Raw genomic sequence first — 26568 nt, 5'->3', positions numbered from 1 at the left:
AGCCGAACCAAGAAAAGTGTGACATTTGCCCATGAACTCTTCATTCAGATAATATATCTATTTTGGGAACTCATGAGACGGAAGCAAGACAAAAATATGAGAAGATATTAGGTTTCTCTATTGTTCAAAATTAGAAAATGGATGTGGCTTTTATGTTGACTCTTTCAAGATATGAAAATAGTTAAAGGATGTATGAAATAAAAAAGTGACATCAGTGATTATTAGTAATTGTCTGCTTCCCAGGAAGCAAATGGGAGTATCACTGTAGTTAGTGGTGTGTGAACGACTGATTGTACTGGTTTATCTTCACGCTCTTGCCTCTTCTCTTTAACTCTATGCTGCACATAGTATAGGATTATCTTTACCACATGCCCCTAGAGATTCTGTTTCACTTCACTCAGAGCCTAGAAACCACTTGCTCCAAAACTTGAAAAATATTAAGGGTTGATCTCCCCAGACTGCTCCTCAAACTTGAACTTGAACCACTAAGCTCCAGGATAAATTTGTTTAAAATGACTGTGCTTAAATTTTCATTTGGGTCTAAATTTGGTGGGAGAGAAGGTCTTTTGTTTGTATTTTCTCACATTGAGAATATTTACCAAGATTATTACACTGAAGAACCTGACCCTATTCATTTACCCCATTTCTAAGATGTAGTAAAGACATTTTCTGCTGTGGAGGAAGCTATTGTGCAAGATTTTATCATGTATTGGGGGGAAATTTGAGTGTCTGAATTTTGTTTCACATGTGTTCAGCTTTGCATGTGTATTTCTGTGTGCATATAGAACATAGAAAAGAGTCTAGATTAGAAGACAAGGTTCAAAGTGATTATTTCATCACACAGGTAATAAGCATAGTACTCTATAGGTAGTTTTTTGATTCTCTCCCTCCTCCCAGCCTCCACCCTCAAGTAGACCATGATGTCTCTTTTTCCATTATTTGTGTTCATGTGTTCTCACAGTGTAGCTCCCACTTATAAGTGAGAGCATGCAGTATCTGGTTTTCTGTTTCTGCATTAGTTTGCTTAGGATAATGGCCTCTAGCTCCATACATATTGCTGCAAAGGACATGATCTTTTTCTTTTCTTATGACTGCTTAGTATTCTGTGGTAAATATGTACCATATTTTCTTTATTCAGTCTACTATTGATGGGCATTTAGGTTGATTCCATGTCTTTGCTATTTTGAATAGTGCTGCAATGAACATACACGTGCATGTGTTTTTATGGCAGAATGATTTACATTCCACTGAGTATATACCCAAAAATGGGATTGCTGGGTTGAATGGTAATTCTATTTTAAATTTTTCAAGGAATTGCTACACTGCTTTTCACAATGGCTGAATTAATTTACATTCCCACCAGCAGTGTGTGTTACAAAAGATTATTTCTGAAGACTGAGATTACATGGGAGTATTCTTTTCTTTAGTATGTTCCTCTTTATTTTTTGCAGTGAGCATACCTTACTTCATGATGAGGAAAAAAATTGTTATTTCTCCAAAATGATTGAGCATTTTGCATGAACACAATACTGCAATAAGTAATTAGGGGAATTAAAAAAAAACTTTTTTCTTTTTCAGAGCTTTCAATATTCACAAATAAATTGACACTATGTGATAATATTTGTATTGCCTGTTATGTGTCAGATACTTCTCCCATTTAATTTCACATACTCTGTCTCCTTTAATCCAAATATAGAGAATATGTGTAAATCCACACCATGTTATATTATTCAGTAATTGTAAATAATGTTGACAGTGAACATGGAGATGCATATTTCATAATAGTAAGCTACAAACACAAGATAAAAATAGGCAGACAGAAAGCTAATGCATAAAGACTAAATGGAAAGCAGTCTAGATAGTGATAATTTTTTTCTACCTACTAAATTTACTAATAGGAGCATGTATCCTTCCCATAATGGGAGAAAAAGTGAACTTTTAATTATTTTTAATATATATGACAGCCATAGAACAATTCTGTGCTAACTTTGGGGTATTTATGTGAAGCATATTGAACATTTAGTGAAAAAAGAGACCACTGTGAGATGATGAAGCTGGAGAAGTCTTCAAGAAGCAATGCAGGGCTCCCTGAGTACTTTAAAGGAAGGGCAAGTTTCTTTAAGAATGTGGAAGGAGGACAAGGAGGATGTTATAGAAAGAATATAACTTGTACAATAGCAGCAAAAACTGGTCCATTTATAAAACAGGCGCTTGCTCAGGTGGTGGCTATGAGGATTAAGTAAGTTGGTGCACCTGGCATCATGCCTGGATGAAAGATTCTCAGGAAATATTAGCCATCCTGATGATGGTGCTGGTAAGAATGGAGAAGAGGGATGAATTCAAGACACAGTCCAAAGGACTAAATGGTAAACTTGTTCACAGTCTGGTTCCTTGAATAGAAATAAAAGTGCCAAATATCCCTTCATTGTTTCTCTCCCAAGAGATCAGAAGGAGAGTGCCCGTGTCAGAAGGGGAACAGGATGGGGAGCTGGGCAGCAGGGGTAGGTGATGAGACAAGTTTGGGACACTCAGAGTTAAAATTTTGGGGGGTAAAGGAAGCATGACCAGTGAGGCAGAGAACACAGAGGTGGCATCAGAGAAACAAGAGAGGGAAGATTTTTCAGGGATGTCATTGACTCTTTGGCCAGCAGAATCCAGGGGGAGTTGAAGAAGTGGAAAGAGAAGCCCCCCAGTGCTATACTAATTGTGTCACCGCTTGAAGCACCCTGCTTTCCCTATTCTTGCATCTAATTGCATACACTACCATGAAACCAGTTCATTCTGTGCTCAATTTGCTGTTCTGCTTAAAGGGACTTAAACTTGATACCTGAAGGCCAATTGCTAGGGGCCATTAAATTTATTTCCTTCCAGGCACTGTATGTAGATAAGCAATTAAATGAGGGAAAATAAGTTGAGAGTCATTTATCAGGAAGAGAAAAAAAAAAAAAACAACCATTGAACAAGGCTGTACAGGCAAACTTATTTAGATTGAAGAAAACATAACATTTAATTATCAGAAACAAATGCAAGTCTTGGTCCAGATCTTCCTTCCCAAACCTTTGTCATTTAGGGATTGAGAAGCTGAGTTGGGTGAAAGGTTGAAAAGAAAACAAAAAGGAAAGCTAGAAACATGCTGAGCTCACGGAGATGAAGTTTCTTCTGTAGCTCCTAGAGCCCAGCCGAGGTATCATCTAATGAGAATTCTCTCCATGCCAGGCACGGCGCTAAGCGTTTTACATTATTAACCAATGTGAGCCTCAGGCAACCCTGAAGCAGGCAGTCTGTTCATCCCAATTGCAGCTGAGGAAACAGGGTGAGTGAGGCCCAGCAGCTGGCTCAAGGTCCCCTGGCTGGTAAGTGGCACAACCTGCATCCCTGCCAGGTGGTCCTGCTAACAAAGCTGGCGCTTTTATGTCACCATGCAGTACCTCCTCCTGTACTATCAAAATGTACTATCAAATTTGCCTCAAAAGAAAACCCTCTCTCTTCTGAGAAGCTCAGGAAGGTCCAACATGTTGCCTGCCAACAAAAATCATGAAAAATTAAAAATTAGCCATCGTATGTAAATTACTAGCCATTTACATTATATGTAAATTATGTTTCATTAAACTTTAAAAATCAGAAAAATATTTTCTTCTGGTAGATTTCCTTAAAGAAGTATTATCTTTAAGTTTTACACTTAAGTGACTCATGTTATCTGTTTTAATGAATAATTTTCCTAGTGGAAAATTACGATGGTACTTTGGGTGGCAATTTAGGATAAAAAGTGATCGAGTGAACTCAGGAGAGTGAACCCTTTCTAACTACACCCAAATATAACTGTCTACTCTCTTCCTAGTGGCAGCAACTCAAAATTTCAGTTCATTCATTTATTCAGCAAAATTTATAAACCAAATGAACCATATGAAATCGCCATTCTTGTAGGTCAAAAATGGTCATATGTGGGTAATTCCAAATAGTTCAACCTAATATGAAGATCCTCTGTGTGGCAGAATAGATAATATCATGGGAGCTGGGAATATAGTGTTGCATAAATGGACCAAGGTCCTGCCTTTATCTTGCTACATTCTGGTGGTCTAAGACATAAACAAGCAAAAAGATACGTTAACAAAATTATCCCAAATTGTGATAAGAAATAAATAGGATAAAATAATTAATAACTTACTTGAGGTGAATTGAAAGCTACTCTGAATAAAGAGATCAGAAAAGGTAAGGTGGATGGAATATCAGAGGAAGATCATTCCAGATAAGGGGAGCAGCAAGTTGAACGTCCATGAAGCAGATTGAAACTCCTGAGCAGGGCCCTGCTGAGTGAGGGGACTTGTTATTAGGGGAGTTCAGAGAAGTAAATGGAAGTGAGTTTTGTAGGGCTTCAAGGACCCTGACAAAGAGTTTGGATTTTATTCTAAGTTAGAAGAAACTCACTGAAGGCTTTTTGCCTAAAGAGTTGACATGATTCAGTTTATGTACTGAAATATAACTTATGGGGATGGGCATGGTGGCTCAAACCTGTAATCCCAACTAGTTGGGAGGTTGAGGCAGGAGGATTGCTTGATCCCAGGAGTTCAAGGGCAACAGAAGGAGATTTTGTATCTTTTACATCTACATGTATATCCATCTATATCTTATGGGTAAAGGAAATATTCTATATTTTTATTATAGTGGTTACATGACCAAATACATTTGTCAAAAGTCACTGGAATGTATACCTAAATATGTGAATTGCTGAATTTTACTCTATGCAAATTATACCTCAATAAACCTAACCAAAAACAAACAAACAAAAAGATAACTCTGAGCTGAAGCATTAAAAATTATTTCCCCGGAAAGTATTGGTTTGTCTTGTTTGTTTGTTTCCTTTTGGTGATATCATTTGTTGAACTCTGCCTGCTTAAACTCTGCACATGTATTTTTTTTTTTGTAAAATTAAAATTATATTTTAAAAAAGATAACTCTGGCTACTGAGTGGAGAGGAATTTGTAAGACAGCAAGACTAGAGATAAGGAGACCATTTAGGAGACTATGGCAAGAAATGAGACTATGGCAGGAAGTAGCTGTGGTGGTGATAGTGGAACTGAGAAATAGGAATAACATTAAAAATATAATTTGGAAGTAGAACTGACAAGACTTACTGACAGGTTGGATGTGGGCAGAGGGGCTAAAGAAAAAGAAATCAAGGATGACTTTTGGGTTGGGGGTGTCCACATGGACAAGGCATGGTTGGAAAGAGGGAACAAACAGTTCAATGAAGGGTTTGTTTTGGACTTCAAAACATTTGAGGTGGCTATTTACTATTCATCCAAGTGGAAGAGTCAAGATGAAAATTGGACACATAGGCCTGCAGTTGAAGGAAGAGATGAGGACTAAATTTGTATAACATCAGTATACATACGATGTCTTAATCACTTTGTGCTGCTATGACACAATATTACAGACTGGGTAATTTATAAATTATAGACATTTATTTCTCTCAGTTCTAAGGGCTGGGAAGTCCAAGATCAAGGCACCAGCAAGTTTGGTGCCTGAAGAGGACCTGGCATCTTCTCACTGTAGCATCCTTACATGGGAGAAAGGAGAAGAACAAAAAGAGCTTAACTAATTCCCTCCATCCCTTTTATAAGGTTCTAATTAATTCACACAGGCAGGTCCCTCATGACCTAATCACCTCCCAACGGCCTTGCCTCTTAACAGTGCTGCTTTGGGGATTGAGTTTCAATAGGAATTTTGAAGGGCACACATACATTCAAACCATTTCACATGATATTTAAAGCCTTGGGCTGGATTGAGATAGAAGACCCAGGGTAAGGACATAGATATAGCAAAGAAGAGGGCCCTATGGCACCACAAATTTAGAAGACTAGTAGGGAAGGAGGATACAGCCAAGTAGGGAGATCCACGTTGTCTGTTCCAAGAGGTAATATATATTTAATCCTTTGAGTGCTGAATCTGTGAATTAGTCAGTTTGGCTGCCATAACAAAACACCATAGACTGGATGGCTTAAACAATAGAAATTAATTTTTTCACAGCTCTGAAAGAGGGAAGAGGAAGATCAGGGTGCCAGCATGGTTGGCTTCTAGTGAGTGCACTCTGTGGCTTGCAGACAGCTGCCTTCTCACTGCATACTCATGTGGCCTTTCCTCGGTGCTTGTCATAGAGCTCTCTCTCTCTCTCTCTCTCTCTCTCTCTCTCCCTCTTTTTATGAGGCTACAGTCCTATAGAATCAGGGTGCTACCCTTATGACTCCTTCAGCCTTAGTTATCTCCCAACGACCCTATCTTCAGATACAATCACATTGAGGATTAGGGCTTCAACGTATGAGTTTGCCAGGGGAGGACATAATTCAGTTCATAGTAACCTTCAAGGAGACATATCAGGGGCACATTCTTGTCACATGGCCAAACTTCCATTGCAAAATGACTGCATTACAATGGGTCTTTATATGAGTGTCTAGCACATTGTTGCAATTATGTGATAAACTATCATTTTGAATTTGTTAAGTTGCACTGGTGGAGGACAAGGGGGAGGAGAAGAAAAAGAAGAAGAAGATGATGATCATTAATTATGTACTCACTCTATGTCAAGTACTGTTGTAAGTACTTTTCCATGCATCATTACTTTGTCCAGTTTTTATGATAACCCTTTGAGGTAGACATTTTGTTTTACAGATGAGGAAACGGAGGTCCCAAGAAATTAAATAACTTGCTTAAGGTCACAGAGCTAATGAGTGGCAGAACAATTATTCCAGCTCTGATTTTAAGGGATTTACTTAACTTTTACTTGGAATCCATGGAGTCATTGGGCTTTATTTAATAAGTATCTCATCATATTCTAGTTATATCATCTCCTATAAGTGTTCAAAATTGGACAAAATTCGGATCAAAGGTGTTTTGGGGGCATTTTGGTGTCAGAAGCTATGAGGCCATTAAATATCATGTGGGCTGCATTCGTTTCCTAAGGCTGCCATAATAAAGTAGCACAAACTAGAAGGCTGTACATCTGAAATTAAGGTGTAAGCAGAGCCGTGTTCCCTCTGAAACCTGTAGGGGAATCCTTCCTCTCTTCTTAGCTTCTGGTGGTTTCATAGCAATCTTTGACACATGGTGAAATCTGACACAAATTAAGTACATAAGAAGGTGTTCCTTGGTTTTCAGCTGCATAACTCCAGTCTCTGCCTTCATCATTGCATGGTCTTCTCCTTGTATGTTTCTGTCTTCACATGGCCATCTTCCAATAAGACCACCAGTCATATTGGACCAGAGGCCTACCCTATTCCAGTATGACTTCATTTTTATTTAACTAATTATATCTGCAATGATCCTATTTCCAAATAAGTTCACATTCTGAGATACTGGGGGTTAGGAAGATATGTTAAAGAGCATGTCTTTTTTTTTTTTTTCGGTGGGGGTTGGGGAAGATACAATTCAACCCAGAATTCCAGCCAGGGGCTTTGTGGATATAGAGTTTATCATCTTAAGGAAGCACATCCCTTATTGCATCTCCCCTTTTCCCAACTCTAACATTCACAGAAAATTTCCTGCCCGCAGTTCCTTCCCTGGGTTTAAGGATTCCCCAATGCCAGATGTTAAGTCTGCTAGGAAATCTGTAGATGACAGGGAAGAAAATGCAAAGAGAAAATAAAGTCCTCAAATGCAGCTAGAAATTGCTAGCTTCTACTTTTAAAATAAAGCAACATAATACTTTTTCTTCCAATTTATCTACCTTCAAAAGTCCCAACAAATGTTGTTCGTAGTACTGAAATCTATCATTTCCCTTTATTTTTTCCATTCTTCAAATTGAGCTATTAAGTCAAATGCTAATTACATGAAACATTGTTCTGTTAATAAATGTTTTGAGAAGTTCTCCTGCCTCAAATAAACAAATTAAATATTAAGTCAGTGTGGCATTTCAGTTGAATAGGGAAAAACAGATTACTTAATAAATGGTACAGCAATGTTTGGCTAACCATTTGGGAAAATATAAAATTAGATGCCTACTTCGCAAATTAAATTTCAGATTTGTTAGAGACATATATAATTAAATTAAAGACAGATCTTTAAAATTCAATAAAACTTAAAAAATTGCAAAAGAACTTAAAATATGTGGCTATTTACTGTATTTGGGTATTGGGAAGTCTTCTTGCTAGTTATAAACACTAAGATATAATCTACAAAGAGATAAATCAATTTACAAAAATCTTAAAACTTCATGTATATATAAAAAGCAGCACTATAACATGGAAAAAAGGAAAGATGCATATTGTATATGACAGATAATATGTTTATATTATACATATAAAAATACTTACAAATAATTTACAAAGTAATGTTCCAATAGAAAAATGAGAAATAATTTTAAAAGGCAATTCACAAAAGAAGAAATACAGGGCCGGGCGTGGTGGCTCATGCCTGTAATTCCAGCACTTTGGGAGGCCGAGACGGGCGGATCACAAGGTCAGGAGATCGAGACCATCCTGGCTAACACGGTGAAACCCCGTCTCTACTAAAAAAATACAAAAAACTAGCCGGGCGAGGTGGTGGGCAGCCTGTAGTCCCAGCTACTCGGGAGGCTGAGGCTAGAGAATGGCGTAAACCCGGGAGGCGGAGCTTGTGAGCTGAGATCCGGCCACTGCACTCCAGCCTGGGTGCACAGAGCGAGACTCTGTCTCAAAAAAAAAAAAAAAAAAAAAAAAAAAAAAAAAGGAAATACAAATAGCCATTAAACTTATGAAAAGATATTTCTCTTCACTTAAAAGGAAAAAACAGTTAAATAGGATCTTTCAGGCCTCTTTCAGTTCTAACACACTGTGATTCTAAATACATAGGGTTCAGTTGGAACATTTTTGCATAGATTTGCCCTTGAACTGATCCTCCAGTGCAAAATATTTTAATTGCTAATATAAAGTTTCATAAAAAGCACATAAATCTCATTCATTATAGTTCTAACATGAAAATCTGGATCTCTTTAGAACCAGCTTTATTAGGATATCTTGGTTGCATATGTCAGAATCTCAACTCAAACTCTCTTATGAAAAAAATTCAGCAGATGTCTACCACCTCCACACATTCCTACATCCTTAATTTCCCTGTGTTTTAAAACTATAAATGAGTTATCTTAGAACCATAAAGGCAAATAGACCTCATTCTTCTCTCTTGCTGGGTGGAGAAGAATTAAATTCTCATACTTATAAGTCAAACGGCTTTAAGTAGAATAGACATGGAGGGCCAGCTAACCTCTCCAGGGACTTGCTAGTAATTTAGTTCCAGAAGTTTCTAGAAGAAAACCTCATTCCTGGCTTAACTCAGCCTAGAACCTGAGCCTCTAGTTGCATCTCCCTGAAGCACCATAAGAATAGCAACCATTTGTTTAGAACAGCAACCATACGACAGCAACCATGTGTCATGGCTTATTCTCATCAAGCCTTCAGGTTGTAGGGAGCTTCAGTGATTATATTTTTGTTTAACAGCCCTGTCACTCACCCTCCTCTTGGGTCTTTTGGGTAATCACTCCCTCTCTTTCCATGTGGTCCAGGCAAACCTGTCAACTACATCTTCACCACCTTCCCCTTGCCAAAGTCTTACAACCCAAGCCAGTCAATCAGAATGTTCCTAGGGTTGGATTAATTGTTGTTAGGAGAAATGCGCTTTTTGCCATGGAGCAGGCAAACTCAGGATGAGAAGCTGGGCTACTGGTGCCCAAAGAAAGTGATTTGTCACAGAAGAAGTTGAGGAAAGAAACAGGGAGGCAGGGCCAGATGATGAGGGAGACGGAGAACTATGTAAATAGGTGTTCTGAAGCTTGTTGTAGCCCCGGACTTCCCAGATGTGTAAGACAATAAATTCTCTCTTTGCTTACTAGCTTGAATTGGGTTTCTGTCATTTAAAACCTAATGGCTCCAACTTGTGGGCACCTCTGACTTACAGGGCAGCTCCCGTAGACCTCAGTAGCTTTACCAGTCTTCCTTGTCTTGTGAGCTACCATCTTCTACTATTCTGGGAGTGTGTAGGCATGCTTAGGATTATCAAATGATTTCAATGACAACAAAGAACTGATTTGTGGTTTTGTTTTTCCAAAAATTCATCTTTCACTTCCAAAGAAGTGAGATGTATTTTACACACACACACACACACACACACACACACAGCATTTCTGTCGGGTCCACTGATCCATGAATTTACCCTGACACTAAACATTCCTTTCCATTCTAGTTTTCAATACAGAGCCAGTTTCAGAAAGCTTAGAGTAGCAGGTTCTTCGCTGAAAAATATATTTTGTTTCAGGCAAGTTGTGTCAGTTGATGATTGCTACATTACAAATTATCCTCAAGCTTACCAATTTTATTTTTATTTTTTCTTGAGACAGAGTCTTGCTCTGTCACCCAGGCTAGAGTGCAGTGGCGCCATCTCGACTCACTGCAAGCTCCGCCTCCCAGATTCACACCATTCTCCTGCCTCAGCCTCCCGAGTAGCTGGGACTACAGGGGCCCGCCACCAGACCTGGCTAATTTTTTTGTATTTTTAGTAGAGACGGGGTTTCACCATGTTAGCCAGGATGGTCTTGATCTCCTGACCTTGTGATCCACCTGCCTCGGCCTCCCAAAGTGCTGGGATTACAGGCGTGAGCCACTGTGCCCAGCCAAGCTTACCAATTTTTTTAAAAAACAAGTGTCATCTCACAGTTTCTGTAAGTCGGGAGTCCAGGAGCTTCTTAGCTGGGTGGTTCTGCCTCAGAATCTCTTACAAGACTGCAGTCAAGGTGTTTGCCAGGGCTATAATCATCTGCAGGCTCAACTGGGGAAGGATTTGCTTCTGCACTCACTGCCACGGCTGCTGGCAGTCCTCAGTTCCTCACTACGTGAGCCTCTCCACCGGCTGCCTCATAGCATGGCAGCTGGCTTTTCCCAGAGTGAGGAGTTTAAGAGTGAAAAAGTGAGCATGCACTCCTCAAGACAGAAGCTACAGTCTTTCAATAACCTAATCTCAAAAGTGACATTTCATCCCTCCTGCCAGAACTGAGAACCTGTGTCCAGCCCACACTAAGAAAAGGGGAATGTAGCTCCATCTCTTTGGGGGAGAAGCATCAAAGAACGTGAGAGTATATCTTTAAAAATCACCATACAAGTGGCGGCGCTCACTTCCCCAAAGATAATCTGAGTTTTTCTAAAATACCAATCCTTTGTTAAAATGAGATGGAGCGTAGATGAGCGAATGCAGCGGGAATAGGGAAGAAAAATTCCAGGCAGAGGAGAAATGCTGTATCATCCACACACATTCCTCAACATACCTAAAGCTACCTTTAATGATTTTAAGTAAGAAAATGGCTGAGGGCTTTAACAATCTTTTGTGGGAATTAGAAAGCCCCTAGCAATACAACTCAGTAAATTGGCATTAAGATACAGCCATGTGATTATCATGGATGGGAAAACGGCAAGATTGTAACCATCTGCAAGCATGTTGATTGATTGGAGTTGCAAAGTACTATCATCTGGCCAATGGCATACACAAGAAAGTGCAGAGGAACTCTCAACTCCATAAGAAGCACAATGCCAGAGGAGTAGAATAGCTATCCTTAGCCCAGGTGCTCACTGCCTCTGTCACGTGTGCTCATGCCACACCTGAGACACCAGCGGGGGGGAGGGGGGGTGGAGGGGGGAAGGGCAGCGTCTTGTCCTGTGTCCTCCCATTACCTTCATCCCCAAAGTATTTCTGCCTATAGAGCTCTCCTGGCCTCTAAACTCTTTCCAGCTGTGTCCAACCTTTTGAATGCAAGGACTATTTTGCTTATCTGTGGTGGTGTATATAATGAAAACTATGCACGGTCCCCGCCCTTTTTTTTTTAGGTCATCAGCTATTGTTAGTGTTGTGTATTTTATGTGTGGCCCAAGACAATTCTTCTTCCAGCGTGGCCCAGGGCAGCCAGAAGGTTGGACACACCTGCAATACTTAGTAATGTATCTCATTCATGTGGTGATAAATATCTTCAGACGGATAATTCTCTTTTTAAAATTTAAAATCACAGTTATTTGATGTTTTTCATTTGTGAATGCCTTTTACAGGTAGTCCCTACATTCCGGTGCTTTGAGTGCATGACTTTTCACTAGATCAGTGGTTCTCAACCTTGGCTGCACATTAGAATCACCTGGAAGTTTCTTTCCATTCCAAAATCCAACACAGAAATTAATAAGAATACTGAATCAATTTCAATGAACTAGGAGTGACAGTTTTTACTAAAAAATATTTACTTAGCAAGAAGTCAAGATTGATCATTGTTTGAGAGTCTTTCTACTCAAAATGTGGCCTATGGACCGAGAGCATTCTTATCAGGTGATAAGAGAGCTGGGCGCTTGTGAGAAACGCAGAATTCCAGGCCCCACATCCAAATTATAATTTGCATTTTAACAAGATTCCCGGGTGATTCATATGCCCGTTAAAATTTGAGAAGCACTGATTTAGACTTTCCCATTACCCTTCTCTTTATCACTTTGCATATTCTCCAACTTCCTATCTAGTGACCACAGAGGGTACCGACAGATGACAGCTTCAAAGCATACCCAGAATCAATAGAATACATTCATTCTTTCATTCCAGAAAAATCTATTTAGATGTAGGCCAGTGCCTATGGTTGTGCAGACTGTGCACCACATCTAGGAAGTACTATTCACAATGTAGACATTTTACATTTGTATTTTATTGCTACACCATTTTCTAGCAGATGGCAGTACAGTGTCTTGCAACAAAATCAATACACATAAGCTTTGGCTGGATGGAAGTTAAGTGCTTGAAGAAGAAATGCCTTTTTTCTATTCAATGCCCTATAGGCTAGATGTCACCTTAATGAGAGCCAGGACCTGGCGACACAGCAGCAAACCAGAGAGGCCAAATTATTAACTACTTCCCATTTAATACAATTTGTTTATTAGTTTTTATGCAAAATTATGGTATGGTCATTTTAAAAAATTCAATGTATGTGGCATATTTTCCTTCCATTGCATAGGATATAGCCTATAATTTTAATGTTTAATATACAAAACACAGCTTGTGTTTTTTTCCCCTCACAAAGTTATAACAAATCTTGGAGCACAATCTGTAATTACAATACATTGTATGGAGACATTCCAGCCACTTTCGAGCTTTATACTTTACGGCATAGTTTCCAAGTACATGTTACAGCAGAAGTGAAAGAAAAACTCTATTTTTCTTAATATTCTATAATTCCTGTCATCAAGTGCCTTAGATGTGGATATTAGAGGATCAGTCAGTATTTGTTTTAAAACAGTATTTTCAACTTTTCATATACCTTTTTCTTTCCTTTTCTTCTTCCTTCTTCTTTTCCTCCTCTCCACTCCTTTCTTCTTCTTCTCCTCCTCCTCCTCCTTCTTCTTCCTTCTCCTCCTCCTCCTCCTCCTCCTCTTCTTCTTCCTCCTCCTCCTCCTCCTCCTCCTCCTCCTCCTCCTCCTCCTCCCCCTCCTCTCCTCTCTCTTTCTCTCTCTCTGTCTCTCTTTCTCTCTTTCTCTCTCTTTCTTTTTCCCTAATGGAATGCTCTGACCTGGTTGCAACTTTTGGTGCAGAGAAGCCAACAAAGATTTTTACATAAGGATGCTCATGACATCATAATTTACAACAGGTAAAAACAGGAAGCATTTTAGATTTCAAACAAAAGATAGGTGATCAAATATATCACTACACATCAATTAACTAAATATCACAGTTATTAAAAACTATGAGTCTAAAGAATAATTAATATCATAGGGAATACATTCATGTAAAATGTTAAGCAAAAAGTTTTAAAAGGTTAAAAGGAAAAAAAAATCAGGGCACAAAACCACATATATAGTGTAATCTGAATGTCCCTGGCTCCTTGCTACTTATGTAGTCCACAGACTAGCATCAAAGCATCACTAGGAACTTGCTGGAAATGCAATATCTTAGGCTCCACCCCAAAACCCACTGAATCAGAATCTTCAGGTGATTCGTAGGCACATGAAAGTCTGAGAAGCATCACCCAGGCCTTATCAACTTTGGGGAACAGCAGTCAGTTTGCTTTTACAATTTGAACTAAAGTTCATTAGCTCATTAGCACCCACCTACCTAATGCAGGACCACAGTCCCCCTCCAACACACATCCAGTGTCTCAGGCGGGTATCCATAAGTATAAACACAGGCACTGAGGCGGTGGCCTTACCTGCCCCTCAAGATCCCCAAGGGGGAAATGGTCTTTGATAAAAATGATTATTTGAAATTTATGTCAAAGAAAGGGGGATCTATTTCTTTCTCCCTGGCAATCCCTCATTGAATATGCCTTTTATGTCATCTCTGCCCATTCATTTCCTTTCTGCTTCCTCCTATCCCCTCACACTTGTCTCTCCTCTCTTACCTGAGAATCGTAAGAGAGTCGAGGAGGAAACCTGGTGTTCCAGAGTTAGGAGAAATGACTGTGCCATCATGTGCCATGAAGGATACCATCACAGAAAGCAACATGCATGCTGTCCCAACATCCACACTGGGACAAGAGCATCACTGTCCCTTTATCATCCCAATGGCCACTTTGCTGCAGTGCCAACCTTGCTGATGTGACCCACTTTTGTCCACTGCTGGTTAAAAACTCCCCTCTGACCACTACGCACATGGTTGGATCAGTTCACTATGGACCCAAGACGTGACTCTCACTGCTTTACACCGCTGTGTGGGACTCTATAAGGTCACTACTCTCTTGGTAGGCATGTGGGATCTGCAGTGCGGGATCCCACATGCCTACTGAGAAGGAGAAATGGGACAGGATATGGGTTTAAGCAGAAATTAGACAAGGGATTGGGACTAGAGAACATTTCTCCTGAGAGTTTTCAAGGAAGAAGACTTGTCTGGTTATATTCAACCATAAAGTATATAATACAATAGAAAAACAGAGTAACAGGTGTTACGAGACGTAGTGTCTTGTCTTAGTTCTTTGTGTGACTTTGGGAAAGTCATTCTCAGATGCTTATTTTTCCCCTTTTGGAATGCTGGGTAAAAGTAATTGCACAGCCCATCTCCCAGTTCTGGTTAAGCTCAAATGAGATGATGTTTGGAAACGAGCTTTGAAATTCCTTAGGTGTAGCATTAGCAACAATAATATGCAGCACCATGGTAAGAAAAAAAGATAGTCTGTTCTTTAAATTGGCCTCAAAAAATTTCACACCTGGATATCTGGTGGAACCTGCAAATTGGTATCGTATATTTTAAAGTCAATAATAACCTTGGAGACTGGTCTAGATTGAAAATCAACAGTACATTGGAGAGTGATACACAGCTGCTACCTGGTAGGGGAAATTGAGGGCATCCAGAGAGAATAAAGTGTTTATTGCAGTAGAGTGAGCAGGGGGAGTAGCATTATGTTCTAAAAATATTCAATAAAAGAATAGCCACGTTCTGTTTTCCCAAACATCTATGTAGGTGCTTAGATTCTAAATATGGAAGATACTGCATTTCACAAGGTGCCTTTCATTCTACATAGATTTGTAGCAAAATAAAAATCATTATACATTTTAATGGCTTTGTTGATTTGGTTAAATTAGCTGAAGGCATTGCTGACTCCACATCAAATCCCTTTCTGAAAGTTCTTTAGCTTTTGGACTCTTTCATCAATTCTTCTTCAGTTCTGTCATCATTCTTTCCCTCCTCTCTCTTTCAATTTCCTATTGAAAATGTTCCAAAATAATTATAAAAGTCAGAGAGGCATGATGAACCTTTTTATTGGAAAGAGATGAACCTTCCAAACTCATTCTCAGCTCATCATCGCAGCATTTGGAATATGGAGTAAAAATTCATATTTTGCAAGTGCCTTGGTGCTTAAGCATGCAGAACAGATGTTTCATTTCACAAGTTTTCCCCATTTATTACACATAATATCTCTATTTCTGTGAGACAAACACTGCTTTGGGGAATAGGCCTTTCCATTTTCTCCAGCAAGCTGATGCATGGAAATGGACGGTTGAGTCACCTTCTAGTCACCTCAGGAGAGGAGCTTTTCAAATGCTGTTTGTTCATTTTCATGCAAGGTCATCAAGGGGAAATAGTTACAGTTCCATACTCCTTACCAAAGGCTGTCACTTCTGCACATGGCATTTCTCTACCTGAAACGCATTCAATTAAATGCACTCATCCTTGCTAGGCCTGCTTTGATTTCACATCTGTGACGTATGCCTTGATGAACTCGATGCCAAGTGGTTTCTTCCAATGGCTAAACAATACCCGATGATGACATTATTTTCATCATTATCATTAGCAACTTAGGAGGGAGAAAGGTGGTGTTGGGTGGGGAAGTCACACTAACCTCACCTTTCCCTGTTGCATTGTAAATTCCCCGAGGGCAGGGGTGCCTTGCACAGTGCCTTTTATATGGTTGGTGTTTTTAAAACATTGCTTGGTTGACTACATAGGATAGTGTTGCTGCTTTGGTAGCCTAACTTTGCTCCTACACTATGGCCAGAAGAGAGGGTGAAGAAGAAATAAGAAAATAAAAATCAATCCTAAAGAAAGTGGTAAGGAGCAAAATTGGAGTTATTGGGGAAGCACAAAAACCTGAAGCAGATAACCCTCAGGCGTGAAGGCCTATTTCTCTGCTGGTTTACATGCGCACCCACCTCCGTTTCTCTCCTATTTCTCCACCACCCCACCCCAACCAGGAGACAATTCCCCAACCAACCCTGAATATGTCTTCTAATTTCATATACTCAAGAAGGCCCAAACCATTTAATCTCAGTCACTGCTGGTGGGAGGGGCAATTGACACAACCATGATGGGAAAGCAATTATGCGGCAGATATCAAGAGTTCTAAAAAACATTTATACCCATCGTCTCCATCTTTCCACTTCTGAACTCTATCCTAATTTTTAACATCTTAAATATGGACAAAGATTTATGCCCCCAGAGTTTCCAGTACAGCTTTATTAATACAGAGATAGGAACAGTGCAGCAGTCTAGTATCAGGAGGGGTGCCTAAATTATGGGATGAGTCTCTCACTGGAATTTTCTAAAGTTATTTTAAATCATGTCTTAAAGGCATTTAAAGCTTATTTTATTTTTAAATGTTTTTAAATTAGCATGCAATAAAATTGACTTTCGTGTACACAGTTCTATGAATTTTAGCACTCATATAGATTTTGTGTGTCTACCAAGAATATAAAAATCAAAAACAGTTCCATCACACCAAAACGTTTCCTCTTGATATATCTTTGTAGCCACACCCTCTCTTCATCCCTAAGTCCTGGCAACCACTGATCTGCTTTCCAAACCTATAGTTCTGCCTTTTCAGGAATGTCACATAAATTGAATCGTCAGTATGTAATCTTCTGAGACGCGCTTTTTTCAGTCTAGTACCTTTGAGTTTCACCTGTTTGTGTGTATCAATAGTGCATTCCTTTTTTTATCGCTAAGTAGTACTTCATTGCATGGACGTATTTCTGTTTATCAGTTCACCCACTGGAAGATCTTCAGGTTGTTTCCGGTGTTTGCTGATGCATAGAGTTGCTATAAACATTCATGCACAGGATTTTGTGTGAACATAAGTTTTTATTTCTCTAGGGTAAATATGTAGAAGTGGGATTTCTGGCTCATATGGCGTGTTCACTTTATAAGATACCCTCAAATTGTTTTCCAGAGTTAAAGGTATTTTTAATAACAAAAAGTACTTATGTTATAAATGGGAAAGTAGGAAATAAAACTGTACAGTACAAAATATGCATAGGGAGAAGACTCCAAGAAAATCTATCAAAAGGGTAAAAATGTAGTTGTTTCGCTAGGATTGGATTATAGAAGGCTTTTCTCTCTTTTACTTTTCTGTGAAAACTGTCTCCCACCATAACCAAGCAATGAGTAAAAACATATCAAATTTACAGGAAGTATACAAGTCCTTGGGCTCCAGGCCCCACTCCCCCTATTAATTGTGAATATCTACTCTTGTCCCAAGAGACCCTTCCCTAGTTTCTTCCTGTAAAATTGGAGCCATGAAGTCAGAATCGCTTCTTGTGTCTCTGCTGCTGCCCTTCTGTGATATCTAAGGGTTCCGTTTCCTGCCTTTCTGTTAGTCATCAGGCTGTGCTGCTCCCAGCTCGCTGCCTGTGCTTCTGGAAGCTTCCTCAGCTGGCCCATGCATGGCGTTCTCTTTCTCCTTGACGACCAGGAGCGCGCTCACCGCCTCCCCGCGGCACCCTGGTGGCTCTGTTCCTGCCTCGCTCACAGGCACAGCGAGGGGAGGCCGGCTGGGGTTGGGGGTGGGGGTGGGGCGGGCCTGCCACTGCCTCCAGGAACGCGGTCCTGCTGACCCTGCTGGCCAGAGCCTCTTTTCTCAGGGGCCGATGACTCTCCCTCCACTTCAGCCTCCCTGAGGAGCCCGAATCATCAGCCCATCATGACGGAAGCCCACTGCGGGTCAGGACCGAGTTCCCTCTCACAAGACTCCTTGCCCCCTTGAAATCACCGGAGTTGTCCAGGAGCCTTCACCAAGCGGAGGGACGTTCTCGGGTGGTTGGGTGGCCCGGTCAGCCCGCGGCACATAAAGACCTCTAGGGGGCAGTGTTGTCTCACACCACATGTTCCTCTACCGGGCTTTAACACACACCCTTAAACTCTAATCCGGCCAAAGCACTATTGCGTCTGTATTTTCCAAATACTTTACAATGAGTATGCGCTACTATTACAATCAGAAAAAAATATTAGATTACTAATAAGCTATTGAAAGTGGGGGAGATATCAATATAAAAATACCCACTCATGGAAGACATGGCTTAAAATATAAAACTAGCCTCTTTTCATAGTCTAGTTTCAAAGCCCAAAGTTATGTGTCCTTTTGTTAGATTGCTAGATGATATGGCTCTGGACTTTAATTCTCCATGTTTAAAACAGCATTTCCGTATTTAAAATAGCATTTCAAAAGCACTTTTAAAGCTTCTAAAATCATTTCTGTAATATTCTTTTTTCAGTGAGAAACAGAACAATGCTTCTTCCCTCTCTATTGCAGAGATAGCAAAGCGCTTTATAAAGAGATAAATTTTCGTTAGAACATCTATATATCAATTCAGAATATTCTAATAAGCAAAAGGATATTGCTAACAATTTGTATGCAGCAGGGCATGAGTTTTGGAGTCTTTTCAATTCAGCTGTTCCACTTATGCTAGTTCACCCACTCCCTTCCTGTGCCGAGTTCCCTAGTGATGAATGGGGCATGTAGGTTATCAGATGAGTGGACAGGGAGGAAGACGGTTTAGAGTAGAAGATAAAGATAACCAACCCATGATAGAACCAACTCAGATGGAAATCAACCCCACCAAGAGAAAACTTTATTCATGCACTGAGTATTTCTGGAACACCTTCCACTCGCCAAGCACTATTCCAGGTGCTGGAGATATAGCGGAAAACTGCACGTCAAAATTACTGCTCTCATAAAGTTCACATTCTGGGACTGGGTGGGAGACAGCTAGGAAAAAAAAATAAACAGGAAAAGTATCCTCTTGAAAGTTAAAATAGGATAGAGACAGATTGGTGGGGGCTACTTTAGACTGGGGCGTCACACCGGCCCTCTTTGAGGAAGTGGTAATTTAAGATGAGATCAGAATAACATATCCAACCTTAAGAAGACAAGCGGGTGGAGGGAGTGTTCCAGGGAAAGGAAACACCTTATACCAAGGCTGGAACAAATTGAATGGGTTCAGAAAACAAAAGGAAGGCCCAGAGTGACCGGAGCATGGCATTTAGGGCTGAAGGTGAAGTCAGAAAAGTATGTAAAAGTCTGGTCAAGTAACAGTCTCGTAGGCCAAGGTAAGGAATTTGGGTTTTATTTTCTGCAGTGAGAGATGTAGATTTCACACAGAGGCGTCAAATGGTCTGATATAGGTTTCCAAGAACCATTCTGACGGCCATTAGAAAGTGCAAGTTTGGGAATATGGTGATCACTGAGAAAGCTATGGGGCCGTGAGTGGTGGATCATGCCTGTAATCTCAGCACTTTGGAAGGCCAAGGCAGGAGGATTGCTTGAGGCCAGGAGTTCAAGACTACCCTGGGCAACACAGTGAGACCTCATCTCTACAAAAAATAAAAATATAAGCCAAGTGCGGTGGCATGTGCCTGTAGTCCCAGCTACTCAGGAGGTTAAGGCAGGAGGATCGCTTGAGCCCAGGAGTTCAAGACTGCAGTAAGCTATGATTGCACCACTGCACTCCAGCCAGAGTAGCAGAGCGAGACCATGTCTCTTATAAAATGAAGTAATGAAATTCAAATAATAAAATAAAACAGAAAGCTATCACAATAACTGAGGTAAGGTGTGATGAGGTGTGGACCAGGATTATAGCAGTAGAAATGGAAGGTAGCTCACAGAGTCATGACATCTTTTGGAGAAGGAGCTGTTGGAATTAGCTGATTTATTAGATTACATGGTTGGGGGGGATATGAATTAAAGCACTATTCCTAGCTTTTTAGTTTGAACAACTAAAAGGATGGTAGCTCTATTTCCGGAGATGAGAGGACTGAGGAGATCATATTCCGGGGGGAATATTTGGTCTTTAACATGTGAGCCTATTGGATGAGCATTTGGGTAACTTCAGTCTTACTCCTCAGCAGCTGCTGTTGGCAGGGTGGGGTTAGGTAGGCAGGCACTGTGTCTGAGCAAGCTGGTCTGATTACAGAGTTTTATCTGGAAGGGGAAACCCAGGGCTGGGCATACGATCTAAGGTTAGCAGCCTGTCACACCAACAAATAAATGTCTGTTAAGGCAATTGACACATAAGCATTCAGAAAGTGTAGCTTGTCAAAATGGCTTAATTCCAACTAGGTTGTTATTACTCAGTTGACACCTCTTGGCAGAGTTTTCTGATATTTTCTTTAACTCTTAGTGTTATACATTTTGTATATTCACATGAAATGAAAACGGGTTCAGTTAAAAGGGTAAATTAAAAATAGAAAACATTTTTTAAAAAAGAAAACAGGGCCAGGCGCGGTGGCTCATGCCTGTAATCCCAGCACTTTGGGAGGCCGAGGCAGGTAGATCACGAGGTCAGGAGATCAAGACCATCCTGGGTAACATGGTGAAACCTCGTCTCTACTAAAAATACAAAAAATTAGCCAGGCATGGTGGCGGGTGCCTGTAGTTCCAGCTACTCGGGAGGCTGAGGCAGGAGAATGGCGTGAACCCAGGAGGCAGAGCTTGCAGTGAACCGAGATCGCACCGCTGCACTCCAGCCTGGGCGACAGAGCGAGATACTGTCTCAAAAAAAAAAAAAGAAGAAAAAAAAAAGAAGTATATGATGTAGACTCTACATTTTAATGTACTGTTTTATTAATTGTAATGAAATATTAAAATGTTTTAACATCCTTGAAATTTAAATAAGGGAAGCTTTGGGTTTCCATAAAGAGAACACATATACTTAAGCACAAAAAGCCTGAGATGGAGGTTAAAAAATGGTAAAGCTGTAAAGAGCTGTTAAAAGCATAATGCTGTATTTTTCATCCCCCAAATCTTAAAATGTAAATAAATGGCTTTAGCGTTTGACTCCAAAGCTGGAGATTTGTTTTTTAATTTTTAATTTTTGTGGGTACATAGTAGATGTATTATGGGGTACATGTAATATTTTGATACAGGCATGCAATGCATAATAATCACATCAGAGTAAAAGGAGTATCCATCACCTCAAGCATTTATTTTTTGTGTTGCAAACAACCCAAGCATACTCTTTTAATTATTTAAAAATGTACAATAAAATTATTTTTGACTATAGTCACTCTGTTGTGCTAGCAAATACTAGATCTTATTCATCCTTCCTAACTATTTTTTGTACCCATCAATCACATCCACGTGCCCCCCACTCTTCCCCTACTCTTCCTAGGCTCTGGTAGCCATCCTTCTAACTCTGTATCTCCATGAGTTCAGCTATTTTAATTTTTAGCTCCCATAAATAAGTGAGAACATGTGGCATTTGTCTTTGTGTCTGGTTTAGTTCACTTAACATAATGATCTCCGTTTCCATCTACGTTGTTGCAAATGATAGGATCTCACTCTTTTTTATGGCTGCATAGTACTCCATTGTGTATGTACCACCTTTTCTTTGTCCATTTGTCTGTTGATGGACACTTAGGTTGCTTCCAAATCTTGACTATTGTGAATAGCGCTGCAATAACCATGGGAGTGCAAAACTGGAGAATTTTGAAATAATACATTTACTCCTACAGAGATCCTGAATAATCATAGTTCTTGATTACACCGAGCTCCTCTTCATTATTTTAAGTATTTGTGTTAATTATTAAGTTGATCCTTCTAGTAAAAACGCTGCCACAGCTTCAATTTCTTTCTTTCTTTTTTTTTTTTTTTGAGACGGAGTCTTGCTCTGCCACCCAGGCTGGAGTGCAGTGGCCGGATCTCAGCTCACTGCAAGCTCCGCCTCCCGGGTTTACGCCATTCTCCTGCCTCAGCCTCCCGAGTAGCTGGGACTACGGGCGCCCGCCTCGTCGCCCGGCTAGTTTTTTGTATTTTTAAGTAGAGACAGGGTTTCACCGTGTTAGCCAGGATGGTCTCGATCTCCTGACCTCGTGATCCGCCCGTCTCGGCCTCCCAAAGTGCTGTGATTACAGGCTTGAGCCACCGCGCCCGGCCCCCTTCAATTTCCTTTTGAGGACTGAGACCTTCCCACCTTAGCGAGAACTTTCCACCTTGAGGTCTGCAGCGACAGTCACATTACCCAGAGGACTGAGGGGACCCTAGTTATGCCCTTGCAGATATGGGAACAAGAGGGCTGAATTCATGAACCAGAGCCTTACAATACTGCCAAAAATCCCAAGATCCCCAAAGCAAATACCCAGGAAGGATTTGTCTGGATATCACCTTCACCTCCTATTTAGAACAGGGTTGCCCTGAAAGTCTCTCCACCCATCACAGGAGAAGAAGACCATGGAGAGTGGCTAGCGAAATTCAGGTGTATTCTTTATGCCTGCATTCTATTTGAGCAGCCTGGGCACAGGGCAAGGAAAACTCTTTTGCAGAATCCACATTACTTGTGGAGCATAAATTGAGAAACTCTGATCCAGGAATATCCAACATCGCAGTGGTCTCCTGGGGTCCCTACTAACCGGTCCTCTATTAATCTCCCTGCCCTCATTTCCTACCATCCTCTCCCTCACTCACTCTGCTCCTGCCACTCTGGCCTTCCTCAAAAACAGACACACTTCTACCCTGAGGCCTTTACGTTTGCCCAGAACACACTCTAGCTTGCTCTTTACCTGCTTTATGTCTTGGCTTTCATGCCACTGTTTGAACAAGGCCTACCCTTATTAACCCCAATCAATATTGCAAACTTCCCTTTCACCACCCACTCTCACCACCCTCATTATTCAGCTCTTTTTTTTTAAAAAAGGTACCTATTATGTTCTAATACATATCACTGGGGTATGTTTTATATATTGTATATTGTCTGTCTCCTCCCACTAGAACACAGCTCCACAAACGGAGAAATGTTTGCCTGTTTGTTGGTTGAGTGCTGTTACCCATGGGCCTGCATCAGCACCTGGCGCATAGTAGACTCTCAAGAACAGCTATCGATTAAATGACTGAGTATAGCACATCTGGGAAAACAAAGGCTTGATTTGGTCCCTGTTTTCAACACTAGCACTCCCTCCCCCAAGACTGGTCATCTCCTAGCGCTGCCAGCCTCTGCCAGTCCTTAGTGGGACATGACCTGCCCTTGCCCACACACCTACTCAATCCTCACTCAGTAGTCAGCATCCATATCCCGCTGTGACTGACCCAGGCACACAGTGCCAGCAGCTCGTCCAAATTGGAAACTCTTCAAGTCTCAGTCTTTTCTCAGTCTGTACCTCATCCCTGCATTCTCTCTCCTGTCCCCCTCACTGTAGACCTTCAGACACTCACCAATTTCCTGTTCTCTCTCTCAGTCCCTGGGAAGACTGGCGGTGGGGCAGGACACCAATCTCCCCAGCTGCTCTTCCAGGCTCCCCTGCCAGACGAGCCCTTTGGTCCGTGATTTGTCTGCCAATTATTAGAAAGAAGTAGACCTGGGATAATAAAAACAAGCCAAGGAGGAATTTAAAAGGTTACGAAATCTTTTAAAATTCTGTTTTCTCAATGGTATTTTCTCATTTGTACTTCTTGGCTCTTTTTTGAGATGTTTACATAGAATAATCATCTTTCCTTATATACTCCCTTTTGGAGAAAAAAGTATTTTCAGAGTTTCTCAATTATGTCAAATAACAGAAAACATTTATTGAACAATTACTGTGTGCTCAGCACCGTAATGCATCTCTATGAAAATGAGCTCGTTTAATCCTCACAACCTCTCAGTGAAGTAGATGCTGTCAGTCTTCCCATTTCATGGAGGAAAACTGAGGCCCAGAGAAGCTACCTAGTGGAGGACTCTAAGTTTAAGTTACAACTTGTCTAATTTGAGAGTTCCAATTTTCAACTTCTATAAAATATCTCTGATACATGAGAGAAGCTGGAAAGTGAGATCATAACCACCAGAAAAATACTACTTGTTAGTGCCTCAGAAGAACTACCACTGGTGTGAGTAGAATTACAACACTGGCAACCCAAAACAGACATGCATGTCAAGTTGTCTGATTTTGGAGACATTCTTTCTTTTCAGTGGCGTGTGCCATACATTTATTCATTGAGCAATTTATTGAGTACTTTTAATGTGACAAAAAGCCTGGCCACTACAGAAACAGGTAAGCAAAAGCAAACACAGCCCTTGCTTTCATACAACATATATTTCTTCTTGAAATCAAGTTCCTGGCACTGGGTATCAATAGACTTGAAAATATGTATAACCAGCTGGGCACATACTTGTAATCCCAGCACTTTGGGAGGCCGAGGCAGGCAGATCTCTTGAGGTCAGGAGTTTGAGACCAACCTGGTCAACATGGTGAAACCGTGTCTCTACTAAAAATACAAAAATTAAACAGATGAGGTGGCGTGCGCCTGTAATTCCAGTTACGTGGGAGGCTGAGACATGAGAATTGCTTGAACCCAAAAGGCAGAGGTTTCAGTGAACTGAGATCACGCCACTGCAGTCCAGTCTGGGTGACAGAGTAAGACTCTGTCTCAAACAAAAAAACCAAGAAAATATGTTTAAGCTATAACCAAGAATCTCATTTCTAGAAATAAAAATAATCTGAAATAAACACAAATTAATTATGCATAGAGATGTTTATCAGAGCATTATTTGTAATAGCGACAAATTAGAAACAACTTGTGTTCAAAAGTAGGTAAATCATTAGGTAAATTGTGGTACATCCACATATTGAAATATAATAGTCATTCACAATAATGTTTTCAAAAAGTTTAATATTATGAACAAATGCCGAAATTATAATGTTAAAAATGAGAAAAGTAAGCTATAAAACAATCTGTTTAGTATGCTTTTTGATACATAAAATAATATATATGACATTATTTGGCTACGTTAGAGTAAGCTATATGATATTAACAATTTTATAGGTCACAAGGATGAAATATCAGCAATTTCATAATGGAAAAAATCTGAAAACAAAAAAGCCAAAATATCAGTGATTTTCACTCTTTTCCTTCTATTTTTGGCATTTTCCAACTTTCAACAATGTACATATATTTCTAATAAAAACATTATTGTAAAACAAAAAGAGAACAAATGTTCCTCTTTCAGCTACTTTACTAAACCATGCAGCCTGATTGAGTACCTATAATCCATCACGCCATTAACTACAGCAAATGTAGCAATGGGCTATAATTCCACTTTATACATACTGCAATAGATATTCAGCCCAGAACAATATTTCAAAACAGCAGTTTCTGAAGTAGGCAGTTGGTGCAGATAAAATAGATACCAAACTGTCAGTGCTTCATAGCCTTAGAGATAGGTTGCTAGGACCTAACTCATAACATTTCCAAGAAAGCTGCATACATTTCTTACTAATGATCTCAATTACTTTTTTTTTTTTTCTTTTTTTTTTTTGAGATGGAGTCTCGCTCTGTCGCCCAGGCTGAAGTGCAGTGGCCGGATCTCAGCTCACTGCAAGCTCTCCCTTCCGGATTCACGCCATTCTCCTGCCTCAGCCTCCCGAGTAGCTGGGACTACAGGCGCCCGCCACCTCGCCCGGCTAGTTTTTTGTATTCTTTTAGTAGAGACGAGGTTTCGCCATGTTAGCCAGGATGGTCTCAATCTCCTGACCTCGTGATCCGCCCGTCTTGGCCTCCCAAAGTGCTGGGATTACAGGCTTGAGCCACCGTGCCCGGCCAGATCTCAATTACTTCTAAAGCATTTTTGAGAAAAAATATTTTTAGGACCAAAATAAAAGTAGGTTATAAAGTCCTAGCTCTTGAGGACAATGGGGAGAGAAAGATTTTATATGCTGGAAAGAGGGTATTTTTTTTTGATAGATGATCTGAAATAACATATCAATCCTTCATTAGTCAGTGCTAATGAATAGTTACATCTGTTTTCATGGGGCAATAGAGAATTAAATATTTAAATAATATAGGTTATTCTTTTCAAAATTTAGTATAACTTCTCCTTTTACACTTAACTCTGTAAGTTATTCTCTTACTCTCTTAATATA

General features: G+C 40.2%; 2 long non-coding RNA genes across 2 annotated transcripts in view; one reads left to right on the top strand and one right to left on the bottom strand.

Moving 5' to 3' along the window:
• LOC115900394 overlaps window positions 1-26568 on the top strand; it is a 93339-nt gene that overhangs the window by 44543 nt on the left and 22228 nt on the right. The window lies entirely within an intron of this gene.
• On the bottom strand, window positions 1923-25544 carry LOC104675165. Its single transcript, XR_749732.2, has 2 exons — window positions 24969-25544; window positions 1923-3519 (listed from the first exon to the last, which is right to left on the bottom strand). It is a non-coding gene; the product is annotated as an uncharacterized LOC104675165 (long non-coding RNA).

The sequence above is a fragment of the Rhinopithecus roxellana genome, chromosome 11, assembly GCF_007565055.1.
Source record: "Rhinopithecus roxellana isolate Shanxi Qingling chromosome 11, ASM756505v1, whole genome shotgun sequence".
Classification (NCBI taxonomy): domain Eukaryota; kingdom Metazoa; phylum Chordata; class Mammalia; order Primates; family Cercopithecidae; genus Rhinopithecus; species Rhinopithecus roxellana.
Note: the sequence above shows the minus strand (reverse complement) of the source record. Positions and strands in the feature narration are given on the sequence as shown.